This window comes from Eupeodes corollae, chromosome 3 (assembly GCF_945859685.1).
Source record: "Eupeodes corollae chromosome 3, idEupCoro1.1, whole genome shotgun sequence".
Lineage (NCBI taxonomy): Eukaryota > Metazoa > Arthropoda > Insecta > Diptera > Syrphidae > Eupeodes > Eupeodes corollae.
The window spans coordinates 93,219,733-93,245,302 of NC_079149.1; the positions used below are offsets into that span (position 1 = coordinate 93,219,733).

Sequence of the window (25,570 nt, forward strand, 5' to 3'; positions counted from 1 at the left end):
GTTACTTAATGTTCTCATATTATATACAGCCAAACATAATATTTAAATATACATATGTATATCCACGCTCTTTCTTTTTGTATGTGTGGGTAAATGTTTTATCCTTAAGCGTTTCCTGTGTTATTTATGTTTATTTAAATTTTGTTTTCATATTCCTCGGCTTATTTATCCTTGTTGTCCTTAAATCGTCTCGAGACCAAGAATTGGGGTAGTGCTGGTCCGGGTGAGGGTGCGGGTGGGTGAAAGTATATGTACCTACAACATGTTCATTTTGCAAATGTAGACACTCGCACACACATGATGAGCAAATAGGAACATAAATACCCAACCAGATAACAAATTGAGGTTTAACTCTGGGGTTTTTCTAGAGTCTTGCTTATTTTGTTTGTTTGATGTTTTGAAGACTCCCTTTAATGATCCTTGAATATGGTAAACAGTTAGTGTGAACAGAAAAAGATGTCTTTAAATTTTTAAACATAAATAAATAGACACACATACAAAAATAGCAGATGAAACAAAATAAAGAAAGATACATTTTGTATGGAATTAGTCTTTTCTTTTTAAGACATTATATCAATTGTGGTTGAAGAACCAATGGTTTTAAATTAGTTGAGTATTTAAATTTAAAGATATTCGAAGAAAATATTATGATTTCTAGATATAAAGAGGAAAGGTGCTTAGAAAAAATTTTGTAATCTGATAGAAACTAGTCGCCTCTAAATAGTTTGATTAACCAATAAACAATCAATTACATTATTTCGGGATTTTGAAATAAGCTCGGTCTTTAGCTATATGTCTCCAGTTGAGCACTCCAAGCTAGATAATGTCACTTGTGTGTACCTTTTCGTACTGCAGTGTCCTGTGGGTGATGATTCCAAGACATTCCAGGTTGGAGCATTTGTTTCCATGCGCTCTACGTGACCCAGCCATCTTAGTCGTTGGACTTTTATACTTTTGGCTCAGTCTACGTCAATGGACAGTCCCTACAGCTTATCGTTCCATCTTCCTTCACTAGCTTTGTATGCATACGGGATCTTAGATCACACGAAGAACTTTTGTCTCGAAACGGTTCAAGTGCTTTCATCAGCTTTTGTCATAGTCCAAGCTACTGAACCAAATAACAGGACTTGAACATGAGGGTCTTATATAATTACTTTCTTAGCCCACAGAAACAGCGGTAAGCGAGAGTAATTGTTCGTTTTATCTCAGCGCTGGTGTTTTTTTCTGTGTTTAAAGCGGAACCTAGGTAGCCAAAGTCCTTCACTGCCTTAAAGTTTCTCTGTCTGTCGATTCTGACGTTTTGTTGTAGATCCTTTCTTTCTTCTCTGTAAGTAAGTAATTGAAATTTTTTTTAAAAGATCTGCACTATTATTTCAAGGACGAGAAAGTTTACCTTAAAAGTTTACCTTTGAAACCTTTACCTTAAAAACAATGATCTTCCTTGATAATTCCTTGCCTATTCTAAGGACGATCTTGCAATCTGCAGCTTCTAATTACACATTTTCTAGTTTTGGTTCATACTGGCTACTTTCCAGTAGAGTGAATTACATATTTCCGTTCTCTTAAGTTAAAACCAAATTTAAGCGTGATCCAGTCTATGTTCACTAAAATTTAAATTGTTCATTTCACTTCTAAGATGAACCATTATAGAAATCAGTTGAATCCTCTTTGAATCGCAGAAGTAAATATTTCGAAGAAGATTATGAGAAAGTCTGCTATAAATTGACCTAAGCATGGACCCAGCTGTTTATCCACTTGATACTCAGATCTACATTGTTCATCAAAGGTAGAATTAATTTCATTCACTTTAGTTGCTACTTAATCACCATTTAAATTAAAGATCATAAAACATCAATCTGCCAATCTCAATCTCTCTCTGCTTTCCAACTACTACAGTATTGAACACCAAAATTCTTACATTATCAGAACTTTAAGCAAATAGTCCACTTGAAGCTTTATAGTTTTTATAAACTGAGCCAGGTTCCTGTTTAAAGCAAGAGTAATTCTTCTTTTAATTTCAGCCCTGGTGTTGTCTTCTGCATTGATATTTGAGTCTAGTTACAATAAGTCCTTAACTACCCAAAAGTTACGTCTATTGACGTAGTTCGGTTTGCTTGATGATAGCTCAATAATAATTTTCACATAACAAATAAGGAGTTTTTCAACCTAGTTGATTTTCATACATTCCCAAGGTCGGGCACCGCATAGAAGTATTATCCTAGACAGTGACTCCAAGATCTTATATTTTCTGCTGGTCGATACTTTGATATTATTACATCTAGTAACTCTCCCAAGTGATTTTTATTGCGACTAGAAGCTTTCTGCTATACTTTTCAAGACAACAATGTTGTATATATCGGGTTTTTCAATAAAAGCACATTTCTTTTTTTAATAAAACAAAAACCGGTTTGGATATCAATAAAATTCTTTACTTCTGTGAAAGTACGCTCGATTTCTTTTGCATGGCCAATACGGAAACGCTTGCAGAAATCCTGAACCCAATTTTTCGATGGTTTTAAAGCATAAATCGGTCGATACTGCTGCAATTTCACGTTCGATATTCCTACGAAGTTCATCAATCGTCGCTGATTTGTTGGAATAGACAATAGACTTGACGTAACCCCACACATAGGAAAGAGTCTAACGGCTTCAAATCGCGAAGCGACTTTACCATTTAGTGAGATAACACGTTCTCCAAACTTGGTTTCCAATAATTTTATTGTGACATTCGCTGTGTGGGCTTGTAGCGCCGGCCGCATTCATGTTGGATCCACATGTCCTCGAAGTTTATATCATCCAATTGGGTGCACAAATATTCGGTTATCATTGAAAGGTATCGATCCCCATTCACAGTAACGTGCCAGTCTTTATCATAATAGAAGAAGTACGGCCCAATGACACCGCCGGCCCATAAACCACACCAAACCGTAATTTTGTCTGGATGCAATGATGACTCCTGAAGTACGTGTGAATTGCTGCCTGACCAGTACCGCATATTTTGTTTATTGATGAAGCCACTCAGCCAAAAATTACCCTAAACGCTAAATATGATTTTTTGATGAAAATCCGTACCATTTTCAAGTTGTTGTTGAACGTAGCGCTCCAAAAGTTGAGGCCACTAACTCCGAATTTCGTTAGTAAGTTTTAATAATTTTGACTTTTTTATAGCCCATAATATTTTCATCATGAAATGTCAAACTTTTCTGAAGAGCAATGTCAAAAGAGCGGCAAGAAATATGGCGTCGTTTGCTGTCCTTGTTGCTATACTTCTGTAGCGTCTCTGTTGACAAACCCTGTGGTTCAACAGCCATATTTCGAAAGACTGCTTGAAACTTTGTTAGTAAGGTATTTTAAATAATCCACTCTGAAAGACGCTTGTTAAAGACAGTCATGAAAATCTCATACGAGGCGTTTGAAAGCGATATTTTCCGATAGTTTACTGAATTCAATAAAGATCCCTTTTGTGAATTTGGAAAATTACTGCGTCACAAAACTCAATTGGAAAAAGCTTACCTTCCAATCCTTTACTAAAAACGTTATCTTTAAAGTGCTCCATCGCATATTTATAGAATCACAGGTGAATTACAGTAGCACCAGCTACTTCGCCATCCTTAAAGCTGGTTCAATTTACTACCTAGTGATGAATTCTTCGAGGATCTAGCAAGCAAATCCAAGATCTTTATAATGCCATATTGCTGCAGAAATGGTCTGATTGAGTAACTTGCTTAAAAGATCACCCAGTGTGTTTATTCTGAGCTAAGTGTCAATTATTTGGTTTTTACCATTTAGTTCCTAGGCTGATTTCCAGATTTGTGATGAATTTTTGAACGGAACCGATACTTGTTCCTCACCGAATGTTTTCTTTTTCCTTCACCTAGTGCCTTCTGCGTCATATTCAATTTGATATAATTACTTTTAAATTATTAACTTCCCATAGAAGTTATTGCAATTGGTCCAATTTGTCAAATTGAAAATTTTGACATTTCTCAACGTTTCAAAGTCCCTAGAGTCGAAATAAAAGATTTTTAGAAAGATGTCTGTGCGTGCGTGTGTACATACGTTCGCGACGTTTTTTTCGTCGTCCATAGCTCAAGAACCAGAAGAGATATCGATTTCAAATAAATTTTGTTATACAGATAATAAGGCAGAAAGATGAAGAAAAGGCTCTCACAAAATTGCTCGGGTGGTTTTTTTACCATATCAGTTTGAAAAAAAATTTTAGGTAACCCTAAATAACTTACGAACCAAAACCGCTAGAGACTTGAATTAAGTATTATTATATTATTATTAGTATATTTTTTGAAAAAAAAAAAACAATTAACGATTTTTTTTTTATAAATCAAAAAAACTGAAAAAAAAAATGTTTCGTCTCCAAAATTTTACGACTAAAATATGATACCATCTCCAAAACAATTTTGAGCAACAAAGAATAATGTTTTTGACATCTGATAAGATTTTGAGAAAAATCGAACTGACAGTTTTTTTATAAAAAATAAAAATCTAAAAAAAACATTACTCAAAGTTGGTAAAAATTGAATATCGATTCAAATATCTTCTCAAAAACTTGAAATTTAGGCTTCAAACTTATTTTATCTTATAAGAAATATTGTTTTCAACATTCTGAAAAATATTGAAAAAAATCGAATTGACAGTTTTTTTTACAAACAAAATCGAATTGACAGTTTTTTTTACAAAAAAAAAAAAAAAACTAAACAAAAATTCATAAAAGTTGGTAAAAATTGATTTTCAACTCAAATATATTTTCAAAACTTTAAGATATTGGCTTTAATTTACTTTTATCTATCAAAAAATATTGTTGCCAATATTGTGTAAAATTTTGAAAAAAATCGATTTGATAGTTTTTGTACAAAAAATTAAAAACCTAAACAAAATTTAACAGAATTTGGTAAAAATTGATTTTCGACTCATATATCTTTACCAAAATTGTAGATATTGGCTTTAAACTACTTTACCTTTCAAAAATTACTGTTGTTAACATTCAGTCAAATTTTGAAAAAAATCGAATTGACAGTTTTTGTACAAAAAATTAAAAACCTAAACAAAAGTTGGTAAAAATTGATTTTCGACTTAAATATCTTTTCAAAAATTTGAAATATTGGCTTTAAACTAATTTTATCTTATAAGAAGTATTGTTTTCAACATTCTATTAAATGTAAAAAAAACGAATTGACAATTTTTTTTTTACAAAAATAAAAGCCTTTAAAAAAATAATACTAAAACTTAGTAAAAATTTACTTTCGACGCAAATAGCTTTTCAAAAATTAAAATTAAAAAAGAACATTGTTTTCGATATTCAGTAATTTTTATATAAAAATCCAACAGTCCGTTTTTTCATAAAAAATAAAATCTACAAAAATTTTACTCAAATTTGGTAAAAATTGATACAAGTACATATAGACAAACTTTTAAGGAAGACTAATCGACAGACGGGATGGGAAGTTATCAGTTTTTGTCGCATTCCAGCTTCTTTTTTAGTAAGTGTATTGAAAGTTATTCTCTCACACAATAATTAAGCAAATAAATTCCTTTAGCTAAAAAACAAATTTGTTTCACAATACATAGGTACATGAAAAATGTATCCAATAAAAAATAATCAACGTGGAATCATAAATTTTGTGTAGAGTATGTTCCATCATAAAATTAAAGAATTAATTTAAAACCATGTTCTTAAAAATGTTGATATACTTAAATGTTGGTTGTGTTATTGAAAAATCTGGTCGATTCTGAATCAAATACCAATGTCCAGTTGAAATAAAAGTACTTAAAATGGGTATGACCAAAATACTATTTTAAAAATAACCGTGGTAAAAATTTTGTATTTAAAAATAAACGTTGGTCATTATAACTATAAATGGCAAACTAAATTGAGCAGAGTTTAAGTGACAGCTGTCAACAACACAGAATCCTTTGTACATTTTGTCAGATTGAAATAAAACGTCTAAAAATATACCCCTTATAAAATATTTTTATTTTTTGTTATGCGAATTGCAGAATTCGATGAATTACTTGCATCATCATCATCGTTATGCAATCGATGTGACTATAACCACTCAATGGTCAAAATTTTGATAGCTTTAAATAAAACAAATTAATTTAAATTTAAACAACTCAAAAAACAAAATGAGTTTCTAGGGCGTATACGTGTTTTTTTTTTTAAATATATACATTTCTTAATTTGGTTATGATTGTAAACAAAAACGGGGTTTTCCAATACAAACCAATTTTTTACGATATTCATAAAAAGCTTAAGAATACAAACAATTTAATGTATTACGTTTTGTATTGGTTTCTTAAAATTAATATGATATATAAAGTTTCTGACAGAGACTTTTATTTTAAATTGCTATCGGTACATTATTTGTTTGTACATTGGTCATGGTTTTGCGATGTTATGGTATTTATTCATGTTACAAAAATCCTTAACGTTAAATTAATACGTTCTTTTTAATTTATATAAAGCCGCCAAACAAACAAAGAACTTAAAATATTATATTTCCATAATAATTACACAAAAATTATTCCATACAAAATACATACCTACATAAATAATATGCCTTTCGAACGTAAATTTTGATAAGCGATTTATTTCTTGTTTTATATTTAATATTACTTTTCGTGATGATACTTAAATGATTGCAAACTTTTCAACTATAAAAGATTTATCTCTGTTCGCAACGCTAACGATGACGACGCGACGTTCACATCGCACCGATGATAATATTGTAATATTTTTGTGTTCCTCGAGTCGTATACTTTTCATTTTTTATTGACAGCTTTTCAACGAAATAATAATAATTCACGTCAATTTCATAACATTTTATCCATTTATACGAAATATGAGTAAGAGCTACTGATGGAAACATACATATATATCTTCATATAACGATCAAAAATTGAATTGAGTAAGTGGATTGTGCTTGAGTAATAATAAATATTTCGAAAGCATTTCGTCAACAAGCCATCATCAGTATATAGTTTTTTGGTCCAACTTTCCCCGCGCATCGCAATGTTCCATTTTAATATTTCATATTTTCACAAAGTATTTATTTGTGAAATAAAGAAAAACAACAACAAAACATAAAAATATCAGATAAAAAGTTTTGTTTCCTTTATTTGTTGCTTCTGTTTTCTGTTTTTGAGTTATATCGTTATGTTAAAGCTCTTAAAATGCACTTGGTTCTGTTTGTTTAAATTTTTTGTTTATAGTTCAATAGCATGGAACAATTTTCCCCAAGAGTGTGCCTCGGATTTGTGAAATATGTATGAGGCAAGTGAACAGAACAAGGCCAAAGAGGCTGAAGATAGGTTATCCCTAGCCCTAGCCTCTGACGAACGTGCCTGTTTTGAGATACCTATATCTCTTTAGTCTAGTGTTTGGATGATGGTTTTGTCTTTATGGCTCATTAAACTTTGTTTAAAGCATTTATCGTCCGGGCGCGAACAAACAGTCAAACACAAGTAGGAAGCTTCAGGACCGGATTGGGTTGATAAAATGTTAAATCTTATGATTTGATGCAGCTTTGTTGTCCAAGAACAGAGGTTCCAAAATTTTTATAAAGTATAAAGTTTCTCGCAAGCAGAAATTTTAAACCTATAGCTTACTTGTTAAGTTTTGAGGATTGCAACTTCTTAAGTTGAAAAAAATGTTAAATCTTATGATTTCGTGCTGCTTTGTTGTCCAAAAACAGAAGATCCAATATTTTTATAAAGTATAGAGTTTCTCGCGACCAGAAATTTTAAACCTATAGCTAACTTGTTAAGTTTTGAAGATTGCACCTTCTTGTTGTTGAAGCTGACGGTTCCATTGCCAAATTATTCAAAACAGCAGACAATGACTTTGGACATACAAACTCAGAAAAAATCAAGCTCCATGAGTTGAATTTTATCATAATTTGCCTTTTCTTCGAGAAAAGAGACGCTCTGAACTGCTCCAATTACAGAGGCATTCTAAATCTTGATAATATCTTAAGAAATCCTTTCTATGTGATCGTCTCAAGCCGTTCGTCAACAACTTGATGGCCCGATATCAGTTTTGGTTCAGTCGCAGAAAGCCTATCATTGACCAAACATTCACGTTATGATATATTTTAGAAAAACTTCAAATTGATACCCACCATCTTTTCATCGATCTTAAGGCCGTGTATCAAAGTATCTAAAGCAAATACCCTTACAGAGTAATATATAGTTTTGGCATCCTTGTCAAACGTGTCCGTTTACGCAGAATAACGATAGAAAATACATGCTGTTTCATTATGGTCGGAAAAGACCCCACCGATGCTTATGATGTCAAAAATGTTTTAGACAAGGCGATACAATGTCATGCGATTTCTTCAAAATCGTTGGCCTGTCCAATTATTCGGATACGCCGATGATATTGACACAATTAGAAGATGAAAGCGTGATGTTAGTGGCACGTTTTTAAGCATTGTGACGTAACCGAAAAAAATGGGTTTAGTGTTCAATGAGGGCAAGGCTTTGTATATGCCGTTATCAAGAAAGGACAAAATGTCACAATGGATAGCTGTAACTTTGAGTTGGTTGACGACTTCGTCTACCTTTAAAACCGCTTAAATTCAGAAAATCATTCGATCTCTGAAATCAAGCCTCTTAGTGTGATTTACGGTCCCATCTGCATAAATTAACAGATGTAGGAGAAAGTACACTGATAAACTCTAAGCACTGCATTAGTACAATGATATGTTTAAAAGAATAAAAGTCCAACGACTGAGATGGCTAGACAGACATCAACGCTCCCGCCTACAAAATCTTTAAAACCCAATCACTATATTGTCACAATAGATGAAGACTGAGACTCAAGTGACTCAGGTTAACGACCGACGCTGGAAACTAGCTAGGCAGAGATTGATCTGGCTGGAAACGAATGTTGGTTGAAGCCTTGATCCATCCAAAACTGTAATGCCTCAAGCTTTAAACATTGATATACATATGTATTTCATTCCCAAACAAACTAAATTCAATTTCAAATATAATCACACACTAGACCCTTAAGGTCTTAAAAGACATTTCCCATATTAATGAGATTCACTTAACTTAGGCTCTAGGAAATGTATAGTCCGGCTTTGAACTCACATAACTTTTACTGGGTTCATTCAGAACAGTACAAGCAGATACAGAGAGATTATTCGTACGCTTCAGTAGCATAAGCCATTCATGAACCCAAAAACAAAAAGACATGGTATTTGGTACAGAATAAGGACCACCTTCCCTTATCCTATCCATATGCTTGGTCAGGCGCCCAATTCTATACCTAAAATAGGTATGATGAGGGTGACATCATCACAGCTTTAATTGTGCCAATTTATTTTCAAATTAAAACAAGTGTTAGATAACGGTAGAGTACTCATATAAGGGATGAGACCTATAGAAACACCATTTATACGAGTATAGAAAATTATATCTGTATAAACATATTCGACATAAAGTTTCATCCTAACTTTTGTCTCGTATAAGATTGACACTTATTTATGATCTAAATCTCTTCCATGTACATAAAAGATAGGTAGCAACCTTTAAAAATAAGAAGTACTTTTTGTTTTGTTGTGTTTTTTTGGTCTTAATTGCGATTTATGTTCGATTTGGACAGAAGATATTTTTTAAGCTTAACTCAGAATAAGTGAGGACTATTTGGAAGAGATTAAATGTGACTTTAGGTGTGCTTATGTGGATATTCGTTTTTTTGTTTCTTTTTTGTGTGTTGATTGCTAAAGGAATATAAGTTGGAAGGCACATCCTGAAAAGAAATATTGGCAACTTTTGCCATTCCCACTAGTCGAAGAATAGCAAGACGCCTGTGGGCTTTTGGGGCTTATATTTAATCATTTAGAAGAGATAACGTTAAGGAAGGTATATATACTAAAAGATTTTTTTTCTGGAGACACTATATAAATTGAATTTTGGTTGGAATTGTTAAGCTGAGGTATCTTAAGATATCTTTTACACCAGACCATCAATTTTTTTAAGGTAAATATAAAAATTTGAACAAGCTTCAGAGTTTAATCATTTCCAAGGTTTTTGAGTTGACTTACAAAAATTAACTAACCGTCAAACCCCATTTCCTTTTCGCATGTCCTGTCTGAAATGCTTACGTGTGCTTATGCAGGATGTGCATTGTGCGTATATCACTCGATCAATTTGACGTTTACTTAATGAAAGCGGACATTCGTCACTGAATGAAATTTGTCAGTTTATAACTCACCCTATAAGCCGACTACGATGCCCAAAACCTTGCACATAATTTGCCCTTCACAATATATCCTACGACTATGTATGGGTATACCTATAACTTGGGCTCTACGTATAGAGGTACTTGAACAAAAAAGCCAAATTTTCCCTCTTTATACCACATAAGCCCATCACATCACACAGTACGAGTACGAGGTACTATATAGTTCGACATCAGTGGAGCGCACTTTATATATAGTAGAGGAGGTTTATAGGTATAGAGCTGCCAGTAAAACATCGACTAATAACGATTTGAAAAGGAATTATTGTCGAGTCTGCACGTCCTTGTTATCCCATCAAACAAAGTTTCAAAGCGCCTCCTGCCACAGCCCCATTTAGCCCCAAATAAAGCCCCCTACTGCCAACTCTTATACTTTATCTCAGCTTTAGCTTCAGCCTCAACCTCAGACCTCCCCTCCCCACCCTGTTACTCTCTACCCACAACAACCTCGAAAACCTCATTCGGCGTCTATTATGTGAAAGTTCAATAAATCCTTCGCCAAAAACACTAGGCACTGCCATTCACTTTTAGCTTGCTCTGACAACACAGCAGGATGAAGTATAAGTATAATGCTGGTGCGGAACAACTTCAAAACGACTTTTGATTGATTCGCATTAATGAGTCAGCGCATTTTGGTGGCATGCATCACAATCATTCCACCGGATTTGGATTTTCTGTTGGATGGAACTGGTGGAAGGACCTTCATCAAATCGGAAACCGAATTGCTGCTGCAGCAGTAACATCCATCCAGCACAGAACACAGCAGCACAGCGGAATGATAGTTAACGCGCGGCTTTGCTGTCGTAATTCAAATTAAGTGGGTTTGAGGCGACACACAGCCGAGCCGGGGCGTAAATACACATCATGATGTATACCTTCGAATACCGCGCGCTCACCATCGCAGGCTTTGGCGTAGGCTTGGTCGTAGGCGTAGTAAGTGGAGGTGAATGTCTCGGATATGTCTCGTTAGTGAAATTGACGCATGAATTATTTACTAATACGAGTAAATGAGGAGAAGCGAGTACTCTTGAGCAGCAAACGCTTGTGTGTGTGTGAGATCCAAGAAAACGTTTGCTATCGTAATTTTCTTTTTCCAGTACCTACTTTTTTTGTCCTACTGCTAAAGGATCTAAGCGATTCCATGTCACGGTTCATGTATCCTCTCTAGAACTTCATCCAATTAACTCTTGGAATGAAATTATTGCTTGTTCAGCAAAATACATATACTTTTTCCTTGGAAGGTTTTTTTTCGCTTTGCTTTTTCATCAGCAGCATCGTCATCATCATCTTCATCCTCATCCCGTCCTCCATGTTCATAGCCGTCGTCGTCGTTGTTGTCCTGATGGAAAGCATTGAACACTTCTAGTCTTTTTCTTTAGGATTTCTACTTATGATTTGGATCTTTTATTACCGTATGAAAGAACTTCTGTGCAGCACAAATTTTCTGCACAGATTTTTTTTCTTCAATTCTTTGAAAGAAAACTATTTATTTCTGGGCGGGAGGGAGTATATTGAAGGGAAATGAAGATTTGTCGAGAGATTGTATGGAATTCAGAAAATATGTGCGTTAAGTATTGAAAGAGTAGGGAATATACGAGTACCATATAAAAAGTGAAAGTCCTTGAGATTGAGAGTCTTTAATCATCGATTTATGAAATGAAATGAGTCTATGCTGATATTTGTTTGCAACTAAGCATATTTTTGGTTATTTTTTTTTCTCGGTATGTTAGGTTTCACTTTTCTTCATTTGGTTTATTATAAAAACATTATATTGTATTAAGATATGGAAATTGTTCATTAATTTTAGAAGTTAAAATGGAATTTAATCATATATCGGATATTAATTCAATGAAATAACAAAGTTTTTATAAGGTCCGTAAAGCTGGAAACACCACAATCGAATTTCGAAAATGTAATGATGGGGAGATTTAGGGCTCTTTTTGTGCTAATTTAGTACTCTTATCCCGACTTGGTTTAAAAACCCCTTAACTCTCAAACATGTGGTGTTCCCAGCTTGACGTCAAACAATTGTGCACCATTTAGGCACATTAAGTATTTATCCATACCTGAATATGCGTAAATTCAAATTTAATTAGTTAAATTTTGAATTCCGATGAAGGTTACACAAAAAAAGTCCTAAATTATCCCAAAATTAGTTTTTTTAAATTTTGTTTGTTTTTGAAAGTTTCCAAAAAATTCAACTTTGCGACTCAGTTTAGGGAGTAGGGGGTGGGGATACTAATTTGGAGTTTCGCTAACTTACGATCCCCAAAAGAGCCCTAAAATTGATAGTCTAGGGGAAAAATTTGAATCCACAGGCACAGTACAAAATGTTCCCGTGCTAGTGAGATAAAGATGTGCCCTTATTGTCGAGAATATTGCTGCCGCTAAGACTTCATTTGCAGAAAGCCCAAATGTCCCTCACACGTCGTTGTCAAGCCTTAGGCATGTCTGTCGTTGTGGAGACTTTTGCGAAAAAATCTACATCCTCACAAGATTAAATTGACGAAAGAACTGAAGCTGCCTGACCGCCAGAAGCGTCGTATGTTCGTGAATTGGGCTGAGCAACAACTTAAAAATGATTCGGATTCAAATTTCCATCGAAAAATCATTCTCAGCGATGAGGCTCATTTCTGGCTGAATGTCTTCTTAAATAAACAAAAGATGCGGTATTGGTCAGGCAGCAATCCACTTGTACTCAATGAGTCATCATTGCATCCCGAAAAAATTACGGTTTGGTGTGGTTTAACCCGTACTTCATGAGTCATTTTTGCATCCCGAAAAAATTACGGTTTGGTGTGGTGTGGCAGGCGGCGTCATTGGGCGGATCAAGTCCGGTACGTTACTATGAATTGGGATGGCTACCGTTTAATGATAACCGAATATTTTTGTACCCAATCGGATGATATAAATTTGGAGGGCATGTGGTTCAAACAGAACGGCGGCGCTATAAGCCACACAACAAATGTCACAATCAATTTATTGGAAACCAAGTTTGGAGAAAATGTTATCTCACTAAATGGTTTAGTCGCTTGGCCACCTCGGTCGTGCTATTTGACGCCGTTAGACTTTTTTCTGTGGGGTTACGTAGTCTATGGCCTATGTCAACAATCCAGCGAGAATTGATGAACTCCGTACGAATATCGAACGTGAAATTGAAGCAGTACCGTCCAATTGTTTTGGAAATAAATGGTCTTAATAAGCAAACATGGTAACTTGCCAAAAGCAAAGTTAAAAAGCTAAGATACATCCCACACTGATAACTTTAAAGTCGTGCACGTCTGCCGATACTTTTCAAACAAACTTTGTGTAAGATAAAAAAGTTGGAGGACAATATCTTTCTTTGTTCGCAAAATAATTAAGTCTGTTTTTATTAAAACAATTCTTTTTTAAAATTGGCGATTGGATTTTTATAAAAAAAATTGAATCCAAATAGGCAACGAATTCTGCATATGAGTGAGTTAATTTGATTTCAATATCTGCTTCCGAGATATTGTAATTGAAAAATTCTGCTAAAAGCATTTTTTAAAGGGTTCACCTGCAGATAAATTACGTTTTACCAATACTTTTTTTACGAGGTTACGATATCCTTTATTCGAATCTCATTTCTTTACAATTTTCTATCACAAAATAACTTTAAAATTTGCCATCGTAGAAATATTAAAAACAACCAAAAACGGGTTTTATAAGAGGATGTTAAAATAATATAAATATTTCAACTGAATAACCTTTATTAATTCTCAAGATATTCGAACCGAAAATCAATTTTTACCAATTTGTTGTTGTATTTTATAAAGATTTTGTTGTTTTATATACAAAGTGTTAATGTATTTTACCAAGAATTACCAAGTTTTAATTGTCACTTCGATTTTTCCAAAAAAATACCAGATAACGAAAACATTGTTCTTCATTTCATACGCTTATTTTGGAGGCGTTACGATATTTGAGGTGACAAATATTTTTTGTATCTATCAAATTTAGGATGAACAAAATATTTCACATTTTTTTAAATCGCTTTAGTAAAAAAAATATCCTCTCAAGTTTTATAAAAGTTCTTTTTGAATTTTTAATCCGTTTTTTTGTTTTATCTTTCCACGTTCTCTAGATATAGCCGAAGAAAAAAGGTGTTCCTAACGCTCACTTGTATACTCACACACAGACATTTCTCAGAAAACCTTTCAACATTTTCATTCTGACAAATCGGACCGAATATAATAACTTCCTATGGAAATTAAAAACGCAAAGAAAAATTTGATTTATATTGAAGACAAATTTTACGTTGCCGTGGTCAAAAAAGCTATCAAAAAAACTTTGCGAAGTTTTTTAACGCAGGGCTTTTCACGTACTACATTTTTTGAATAAACCTTATTTCATTAGTAGATAAAACGATATTGTGTTATTACCTTTTAAAAACTAGACAAATGTTAAGGAACTCATATAATTTGAAGGTCGTCTCATGAGTCATTTAGATTATACCTACACATGTAGATATTTAAAAAAACACATAACCTAAGTGTCCAATAGCTGCAAACGTAATCACACTAAGTATAGTCTTAATTTTGCACTAGTCAGGATTCAGTAAGTATATATATTTTTTGACGATATGACAGCTGTGATTTTGATTTTATGACGGCAAAGCTATATGACTCAACTATGTAGACCCCCTAACGTAAGTTATACTTTCAAAACAAAGCACCACAAGTTTTAGTCATAACTTAAATTGCCCTTAAGAGAAACTATTCCCTGCAGACAAAATTGTCGCATGCTAAATAACTTAACTTTACATATGTATAGATAGGTTAGTTTATCATGCCAAACATAAAAAACCTCTCATAAAAACCAAAACGCGATTTGACCTCCTCTACACACACCACCCATAAAGACTGTCTGCCACCTTATGTCTGTCTTGTTCATATCCGTTCAATGTCATCGTAAAGTTAATTATTTGGAAACCCCAACGTCGTCGTCGTCGTCGAGCACTAAACTCCAACAGGCCCATCGGATACATTCATTTAAGCCACACCATGCGTCCCCGTTCTCTCTTCGAAGACTACGTCATCATAATCATCGTCGTTACCCACCCCCCACACACCTCACCTCTTTTATTAATCATTACCCTAAGCAGTATGCTATAGCTTTTACATTGCAAGGAACTTTGTTTGTCAAGCCAAAAACACCAATTTAACAAAACTGGAAGGCAAAAAAAGCACGACTTTTATAGCTCCCTACAACACCCTATAGCCCCCTCCACCCCTCCGCATGTTTTACTAAACACAGCAACAAAAACAGGAAATTTATCCCTCCAGCTTAGTAGTGGTGGCAGCGTTAAGATTTCATGTGCGGCTTATTTGTGTATCTCTATACCTATATAAATGTACGTTTATTCAAACCCTGGGTGCCTGCCTTCATCAAACAAGAAGCAAAACCAAGGATAAGAGGTTTCCAATTAGCGTGGTGGCTTAGATCAGACTCTCACTCGACACCATCAACCAAAAGCAGCGTAAGACAAAAACAAAAAGGAATAAACTTTTTTGTATAAAGAGCGAAATTTATGTAAATAGCTATAAACTGTTGGTTTATATGCCTCCGCAATATCTTCACCATCACCTTAAAAAAGAAAACAACCATGAGGCCTTTTTGAAAAGTTAACGTGTGTAATAGTCAAACTTAGTAGATATACATGCTATATGAGACATAAGCTTGGGACAAAAAGTTGAAGTACAGAACACTAAAAAGATAGGTTTAGGTGCCGGTTTTTATAGACCATAAGAACCCGCCAACGTCATCACTTTGGCGTTATGTATTTCATAGCAAAAAGATAACAAACTTTCAACAACATAAAAGACACAAACAAACATTGCACGCTGTGCAGGGTGAAAGGGTTTGAGAAAAATAGAGAAAGAGAGAGAGCATTCAAAATAAGGCCTTTTTGCACACGACTTACTACTTATATACGATCTTATATTATGCAGAGTGCTTTTTCGACTTTGTGCACTTAAGGAAAGGCTTTAGTTTTATATTCTAGAACGTATGTACACGGAACTTGCAAAACTCTTTGTGCATCAAATGAGACTGATGGGCGGAATACATGCGTTACCCTCCACTTTGTGACCATAGACCTTCACCACCACGTACCACATCCCCTACTCTAAGCAAGCGTTGAAAATTTATCGCATCGTAGAGGATAGCTATCTTAATGGTGGCGGTCGGTGGATGGTGATGGCGTGGCAAGGCGATAAAACCTGGTGTGGCGGTGGTGGTGTCTAAGATAGGCCTATAAGTGGCCTTCTATAACATACTACCGTTTCTATCTATGCTTTTGTAGTAGGTATAGGGTATAGAGCGTTTCGTTGGCAAAACAGAACCGAATGTACAATTTGCCAAAACACTATGTCACCATTAATAATAATTGAGCAACCACATACACACACAAACACAAGCCCAAACACATATATATTAAAATACACTGTCAAAAAATTGATAAAATCTAAAGCCAAGTCTTAACGAAATGTATTTCTGTAATTGTGTAGTGCTGTTGCTTGCATTACACTAACGTTCGTTAACGTATAACTGCTTGCAAACGTGGTAACGCTTACTTGCGTTAACTTTAAAAAACTGCATAAATGACATTTTTTCATTACAAACATTCTATAAGAAGACATTGGATGGTTTCAAGTCTAAAATTCATAAAATACATGCTGGTGTTCTCCAGGGCTACGTTTTGTCTCCAACTCTCTTCCTTATATTCATAAACGATATCTTGTCTGCCACTTTTAATCTATCACAACGTTTAGCTGACGACATTACCCTCAGCTTTTCATATTTGTTTCTAGATTCACATGATTGGCCTTCGGATGTGAAATTTCAACGGCAAGTTTATGAAATTCCGATCTTGACAGTATTTTCCAATAGGAAATTTTTAACCAGATTGAATATAATGTTGTCTCGTGTCATGAAAGCGTAACCCACCATGTTCATCAATTAACCCTTGCGCTCAGTTTCGGACGCACTGTTAAGTATAGATATTCTTTTTTTAACCACACATTGAGAATGTTCCAACTCAACTTTTCCCTCCCATTTTGATATTAAAAACTTTAAGAAACTTTGTGCACCGGCATTTCCTCTTAACGCTCGCACTTTGTTTGAACTTAAACATCTTAGGGGTATCAATACCCCTTAACTGCTTGTGTGCTTTAGTGCCAATTATTCTTTTCAGGGTCAAGTTTCATAAATTTAAAAGCTTGGTTTGATTTTTTTTAGACTTAGTATCTGTTTGTTGCTTTTCTTCAACACAAACCCTACTTAACTTTTCAGAGCCTTTCACAACGACTTGAAGTAATTGTTTAGGTTTCCAGCATTGTTCTTAGTTTTTCCGAGAGAAAAAGAATGTTCAGCGCAATTAGTAGCTTAACTTGCATATTTCTATTCGTCAAAACCGTTGACAGCTGACTTCTGTCCAACCTTAAAATTTCCTACGTTATCTGATAGTTCGACGCTTATTCCATTTGAAGGCTTATTTAATTTTTTTTTTCGAGCTTGAAATTTGATGGCAAACTTTCGAAATATTCCATTTTAATTAACTTTCTCCCTTAAGTGTCTTTCAGCACTTAAAGTCGAATATCTTCTACCAATTCCAATACCAAAGCTCCGTATATTTCTTCAAGTGTAGATAGATATATGAATAGCAACAGTAGATAGATAGTGGTTGCATCTGATACTGTAAGTTCTAAAATGCAAGCTCAAGTGGTCTCAGCTAGCCATACAGCCTTCGTCGTCATCGTCATTGTAGACCGTTGAAACTCTTTGAAACGGAGGAAGCAAGTCCATTCAATCATCTGGTGTTGCACGACCAAAATGTAGTATATCGGCGGTGGTCGGTGGCAGTGGTAACAACAAATGGCAACACATCTTGCCTCTGTTGCCCCCGCACCCATAGTCGAGTCATCCACATCGTCTGCGTCGTCATAGTCAACGGTTGCCGTTACCGTGCCGTTCTTCTTCGACAACGTGCGCTTTATATATTTGTTTGGCTTTGTGCGGTTTAAGTCACACACAGAACGGATTTCTGGCTGCCCCCAACGTTTTCTCTTGTGCTTTTTGCATATAGTAGGTACCCATAAAGGAATCACACAACACACCCGCGCAGCAGCGTGGCGTCGCTCGTCCTCGTCGTCGTGCCGCACCACATCATATCAACCACGTATCTACACACATATATGGCCAGGAGATGTTGAAGGAGCGATTCAATAGCAAAGGAAGGTAGTAGGTATTGCCTTTGCTATGTTGCTTTGGTTTTCCAGGATGAAAATGTCAGTGTTCCACATGAGGAGCTAAACTCTGTGCATATCTTTGCCTGTCAGTTGTTTTCTCCTCCCAATCGGTTTTTTGGAGGCACCTGATGTGCACGAAACACCCATCAGAAATGTACAGCTCATTTCACATTCCCCATACGGTAGGTAGGTATAGGGACCTGTGTACAGTTATATTGTGTTATAAGCATCCAGGCAGGCTTATATCTCTGCTCTACGCTAGGTATAGGTGGTACCTTCTACCTTATTCTCAGATTACAACAAGCAAGGGATGTGCAAAGAATATGGAGGACTTCATTTTTGCTACTGCTATAGCAGCTAGCGTAACGGAAGTGAGTTTTATATCCTTTTTTTCCTTATTTTGTGCTACTCTATACTCCGGGTCTTGCATCCTCAAAGGTGATGGAGATGGTGATGGTGGCGGTCGGCGTGAGGCGCGGCGGCCGGCGTGTGGTGCCAACGAAAGCGAAACGATGGTTTGTGTGCCGTTTCTTCTGTACTGCATTGTACTGATGTTTGTGGCAGGAATTGTATGCTTCGAATGAACAGCGAATAATAAACCGAATCGCAATTATATTCCTCAAGGTTGCCACAAAGTTACCTGTTTCTTTTTGTTGTTCAAGAATTTTGTTACTGTTTTTTTTTTTTGCTTACTTTATGGTTTGATGTCCCAAAGGAATCATAGATTCAACAAAGGGAAAGGAAACTTCCATAACATGTAGATATTTATGTACCTACAGATGAAAAGGGAGAAGTTATTTGTATATTTTTTTCTTCTCTTCAAAAGGATTATAAAATTAACATTGTAGCCATTTATACTGCAATTTCGTTAAGGATCGTCTGGTAAACAACATGAAATTGACGATGAAGAATGAATTTTGACTTTTGATGGGTGGACATTAAAAAATAGAAGAGTTACTATTTAGAGTCCTTTGAGGGGGGGATAGGATGAAAGAAATTGCAAATAAAAGTGAATAGAAATCGTCAGGATTGTTTGTGTATCCTTAATTTATTCAAAAAGAATGTATCATTGCCAAGTCACATGTTGTAGATCGACTGTGATGAAACTTTGAGTATAACAGTTTACAGTATTTAGGTACTAAAAGAGTTGAATATTATAATTAAATTGAGTAACACAAAAGTAAGAAACTGGGCACGTTTGCCAAGCATTGGGTTTTGTTTAGCTAAGAAATTAGTTACAAGTTTAAATTGTGCAGTTTATTAGACATCTTTCACAATTAAAATGCCACAATGGTTATAAAGCCTACAAACCACACATGATCTCCTAGATCAATATAATGGAATGACAAAACTATGCTCTCATGGTTCGCCTCAAAAGAAAAATTACTGAATGTACACTCGGGCGTATGCGTACTATTTTATTATTTAAAGAAATTTGTACCGTCCCATAGCTGTTGTAATCCGATCCAGTCCGATTAGTGGAATCGAACATTTTTACATTTCTCGACGTTTTAATGGTCCTACTTTAATACGTGAATATGTTGGGGAAGCTTTTAGAGATATCGACTTCAAATACATTTTTTTATACACATAATAATGCAAAAAGATGCAAAACGGACTCTCAAAAAATTACGTGGGTGTTTTTTTTTATCATAACAATTTAAAAACAAGATGAAAATTTTGATAAACCCAAAATACCTCACGAACCAATAACGCTAGCGATTTGAATTAAAAGTTATATTTTATATTGGAACGTGATACTAAATATGTATATTTAAAAAGAAATAATTAACGGTTTTATTATAATCTGAAAGAAAAATGATTTCACCTCGAATATTTTACGAACAAAAAAAGATTTATCTGCAAAACTGTTTATTACAGCGAAGAAAAACATTTTTGACACCTGGTAAAATTCTTAAAATTGATAGTTTTTTTTTTATAAAAAATAAAAAATTGAGTTTCGACTAAATATCTTTATGTTTTTTGGACTAAAATATATTCTCAAAAGTTAAAATTATTGGCTTTAAGCTTATTTTATTTCACAGAAAATAATGTTTTCGACATTCAGTAATTTTTTTATAAAAATCTAACTGTCAGTGTTTTTACAACAAAATGGCTACTAAAATTGGTAAAAACTGGTTTTCGACTTAACAAAAATAGATTTTAAAATCAAACCATTTCATAAAATGCAAAATATTGTTGGTAATTTTTAATTGGTTTGAAATAATTTATGGGGCAACTTTTTAACAAAACACAAAAACCTTAAAACGTTTTAAGCAAGACAAATCGGTAGACGGGATGGGATATGGGAAGTTATCAGTGTGGTTCGCATCCCAGCCTCTTTTTAATTGACGATTTTGTGTATTTAACAATTCTACTCGTCTTACTCTTTTTTTGATTAAAAAAACATCCATTTCGGTGCTGATATGACTCAGTCAGTGATTCTGTGATAGAACGTGCTTTTTAAACACTTCTAAACCATTTAATTTAAAGCCACTGTTGTAGATCGTTGTTTTGGCTATACGAATGGCTTTTTATTATTTCACGAAAGACTTTTCCTTCGAACTTTTCGATGACTCCAGCATTTTATTTATTTGTACAGCAACATAGTTCTACGTTTCATTGTACGCAAGGTTGGTCCTATTACACTTCCTTGCGGTACACCGACTTCCCTTTTCTTTAATTCATAGTAATTAAATAGTTCTGTATTCTTAAGATTCGGTACGTAACATATAATTTCTTTATTTTTTATAATTGCCTGGAAAGGTCCCTATAGAGTTTGTAATCAAGTCCCAAGTGGCAAACCTTTTGCCTTGAAAAGAAAGTGAATCTTTTTTTGCTAGTAGCTTACGCTACACAGTTTTAGCTTAAGCCAAGTTTCAGTTAAATACAATTTCGCTAATTTACTAAAAAATTCTACCTTAAGCTTCATATTTCTAGCTTTCGTTTCTTAAGCTAAATTTGGTTCGGATTCAGAGCATGCATACACGACGTGTAGCTCCAAAACAACGATTAGTTAAATTGTAATAATGGCAATAAGTTTCTATAAAAAGAATTCTAAAAATACAATTTTTTAAGGGTTTTTCTATGTCATTTGAAACCAAGATGTGAGAGAATTTCAAAGAATGACATATTAATCCTGCAAAATTTTTGTTTATTATTGAAGAAATTGTTGATCTTTTCACAGCCTGCGAGTCATAAGCTGAGCCTGGTGTCCGTACTTGTAAATTTTTTCAGCTGCTTGCTATGTTGCTTGAACATTAACGCTTAGGATAGCCTTTTAGCTAATGTATTCGTCACGAAGACTTAAAGCTTTAGAAATAGCTATATGGAATTAATAAATAGCTTTAAAAGTTCTAGGAAACTTGAATTTTTCTGGTCATTTTGCCTTTTTATGTTTCTATGTTTTTATAAGGCTTATGGTTTTGCACTATACGTATAATGCGTTTAATTCCAACATCTTATTTTGTGTCGAACTAAAATCCAGATTGATTCCGATGTTTTAAAAAATATCCACTATTTTAATTCCCCTAAAAACATCAGCAACCCACTGCACATTTTTTTTTTTAACTATGAAAATCATAATCACAGATTTCTGACCGTTTTCTATAAAACATTCACTTTTCCACTCGCATAAACTTAGTCATATTCGCAATCCATTTGAAAAAAAAATATTGAAATAAGAACTTGTTAAAGCTTTCTAGTCAAGGTTTCAAAAATCTTCATATTTGTGTAGCTTAAACTATAATATTCTAGGTTAAGTTGTTATCAATTCCACAATAAGTAACTTAAGTTGGAAAAACAAGCTAAAGCCACATAAACTTATCTTGAGCTATCACTAGAAGAAATCTTTTAGTTTCTAAAGCAAAAGCTTGTTTTTAAAAACACAAAACTAGCTTTGACTTAGAAATCCAAATTTAAGCTTTAGATAATTTTGTATTCACAAGACGCCTTGACATAGGCTTCAACAAGATCTTAAAATATAGCGAAAAGATATCTGATTTGTTTTTTCCACAACCTCTGGTATTCAATGTATGTACTGTACATGGTCTTTCGTGGAATTTTTATTTCTAAACCCAAAATTGAGGTACAAACTGTTCCGTGCTAGGCTTCATTCTTCTATTATTTTACTGAGCCCTTGCAGTTTTTCGAAAACTTTTGCATTGATTGGTATCAGTGATACTTTTTCTGTAAGATGTTACTTCTGTTGGTGACCTACCTACCTTGTCTAGGTATACAGTAAATTCTGTTGTTTAACAATTATGTCGTACAAATCTTAGTTTCTTATAAATTGAAGATTTTTGAAGGCTATTGAGAGCATTTCTTTCAAAATCTGAGCACTGATAAGATTTCACTCTGGTAAATGTTTGTATAACTCACTTTTACACATGCTTTTAACTTGCTTGAATTTGACAAAAGGAATTTCATATTAGTATTTTCTATTGAAAAACATAAAGGATCTAGAACCGTATTTGCTGGCAACTGTATGTTCCACTATCTTACGTTTTCTTCAACTAGTGCTTACTTCGTGAATGGTAACAATTAGCACATGTCTGATTTGATAAATAATAAGTTTTATCCTTCCGCTGAACAAATATGGTTGTGTATACACTTGAAGAACACTGGGAACAACGCTTACAGCAAATGTCAATTTTTCCAAAAAAAATCATCTTTTCAGATGAAGCTCATTTTGATCTTCGCTGGTATGTAAACAAGCAAAATTGTAGCTTTCGGTGAACAGAAAATCCGCACGCATACTTTTAAAAGCCGATACACCCAAAACGAGTCACTGTTTGGTGCGGACTTCGGTCCAGAGGCATAATTAGCCATTTTTCGTCGAAAATGATCAAGGAGTGGCAGTTACAGCCAAAGGCGATTGTTATTGAGTTATGTTGAACTAATTTTTGTGCACAAAAACTTAAGAAAAGGATATTGGCGCAACATTTATTTTCAACAGGACGGCAGCGCTTAGTGCCACACAGTCAAAGCTTCACCCGATGTTCTCATAACATTTTTAAAAAACAAAGTTATTTAGCGGACCCTCTATTTAAAAACATTCGTAAGATGTTGAGCAAAGAGATATGCTTTTTGTTAAGGTTTTCCAATCGATTTGAAATTGTACTGGCGGGTTTTGTGTCTGTGGTTTCTGTAGACGCTTTGCTGGCCTGTGATATAATAAACATTCTATAGAAGTAACTGTCATCAGAATTTAAAAAAAATCTACTTAGTGAATACTTGTGGCATATAGTAGCTTGACATTTCTTTCGAGCTCTTCAGTTTTCCAAAACTAGATCCTCTATTTCGACAAAATATTTCATTTCCCTTTCGTTCAAGTTTGAAACTTTTCTTGCCCGTACTTCTTAAAAAAAATCCAACTAAATTAAGTTATTCAGTAAGGTAGATAGATTACCAAAAAATGTTTCCAAGTTTTGCTTTATTATTTCGTCTTAATTTAATAGCTTAATTATGAATGTAGTCGTCTAAAAGTACATCTTAATATTCCCTTGTACATCCGAAACAAAGTTTTATTTTTTGATTTTTTTTTTCAAGCGTACACATGTCATTTACAATCACAATGTTGCTCTCTTACGAAAAAGTTTCTTAAACCATTAAGAAAAAATAACTTTGCTCACTTTTCACTCAGTCAAGGGTCCTTTGTTATTCTGATCACACTAAATTTCTTTTGACTTTCATAGATACATGAACACATAATAATATACCTACCCTATATGGTAGGTATATCGCTATCAGATATGGGGGTAAGAATATTATGGTCCTGATGGATAAGGATAAAGACACGTTCATAATATATAATACGAGTTGGTAAATTTCACATTAGATGATGCATGAGAGGATTGGAAATGTATAAAAGAACAACAACCAACATCAGATTATTATATCCTTCTTCATGACACGAACATTCAAACAACCAGTGATGAAGGAGAAAGAAGTCAAAAGAGAAAAACTTTATGTAATTAATGATAATGACAAATCTTAGGCTTATTCACTTTTTCACATATCCTTTGGTTGACTTAAGTTTGACTTTTCTCAAACAAAAAGAAAGAAAAACAAAACCACACACTCTCATACAAAAATACCTTTTCGTACGTATAATTCAAAGATCCAAAGAAAAGAAACACTTTCAAATCTTAGTTTTTAATTACTTAACATATCTTGAGTGGTGCGTCGGAATATCCCCCTCGTCCTCATCGTCCTCGTCAGTGTTCGTCTATCTTTTCTGCCAAAAGCACGACATCACAATCCTTCTTTGTGTTCATTGAAATGTGAAACAAGGACTTTTTTCCTTTTCTTAACAAAAACACAGCCTTAATCTTTCTTTGTTCATTGATGTGCTAAAAACTCGCAGCAGCAAGGCGCATTCTGAGCGGAAGAATATTATTCGAAGGAGCTAGATAAACCTTTTGTGCAAAAACTAAAGTGTGGAGTATATAATAAGCGTTTACACAGCACATATACATACTTATGTAAGAGAGGAGTATAGTAGTTATTTTGCTTAGCCATTCGTATTTATTTACCCACTTGACCAGTACCTACATACCAGTAGTTCTTTTCTCAAGGCTCGAGGGTAATGTTTTCTTTCGTAAACGAATAGGATTAAGTGTTAACAACAAACCACTAAGGAATGCTTGCTTTGTGGGAATAATATATGGGTTAAGTGGGTTTAACACAGTATTTTCTTTTTTTTTTGGTTTTTGACTTAAATAGAGTGGTTATTTTTCTTGTAGCAAACGGAATAATGTTTTCTAGGGGAATGCAGCCAGTTTTGCGAATTATATGTGTCAAGAAATATGCTAAAAGTGTCTTTAACAAAATACTGAATGTAATCCAAAAATAATTGAGTCTGAAAGTATTCTGCATTCGGTGTTGAGCCAGGTTGAGCAATTGACATTCGTATTGTGCGGCTACGAAAATGTTATCTGTTTGTTCAAAATTGAGCTAATTAAGAAAACTGATGATCATTCCGTTAAGAAATGGTAACAGACATGAGACGACTCATACAAATTGCACTTTTGCA

The 25,570-nt window shown here is 34.1% G+C and overlaps 1 protein-coding gene across 8 annotated transcripts in view; it reads left to right on the top strand.

The window, feature by feature from the left end:
- LOC129948884 (CUGBP Elav-like family member 2) overlaps positions 1–25,570 on the top strand; it is a 434,239-nt gene that overhangs the window by 136,367 nt on the left and 272,302 nt on the right. The gene's annotated exons all lie outside the window — the stretch shown is intronic.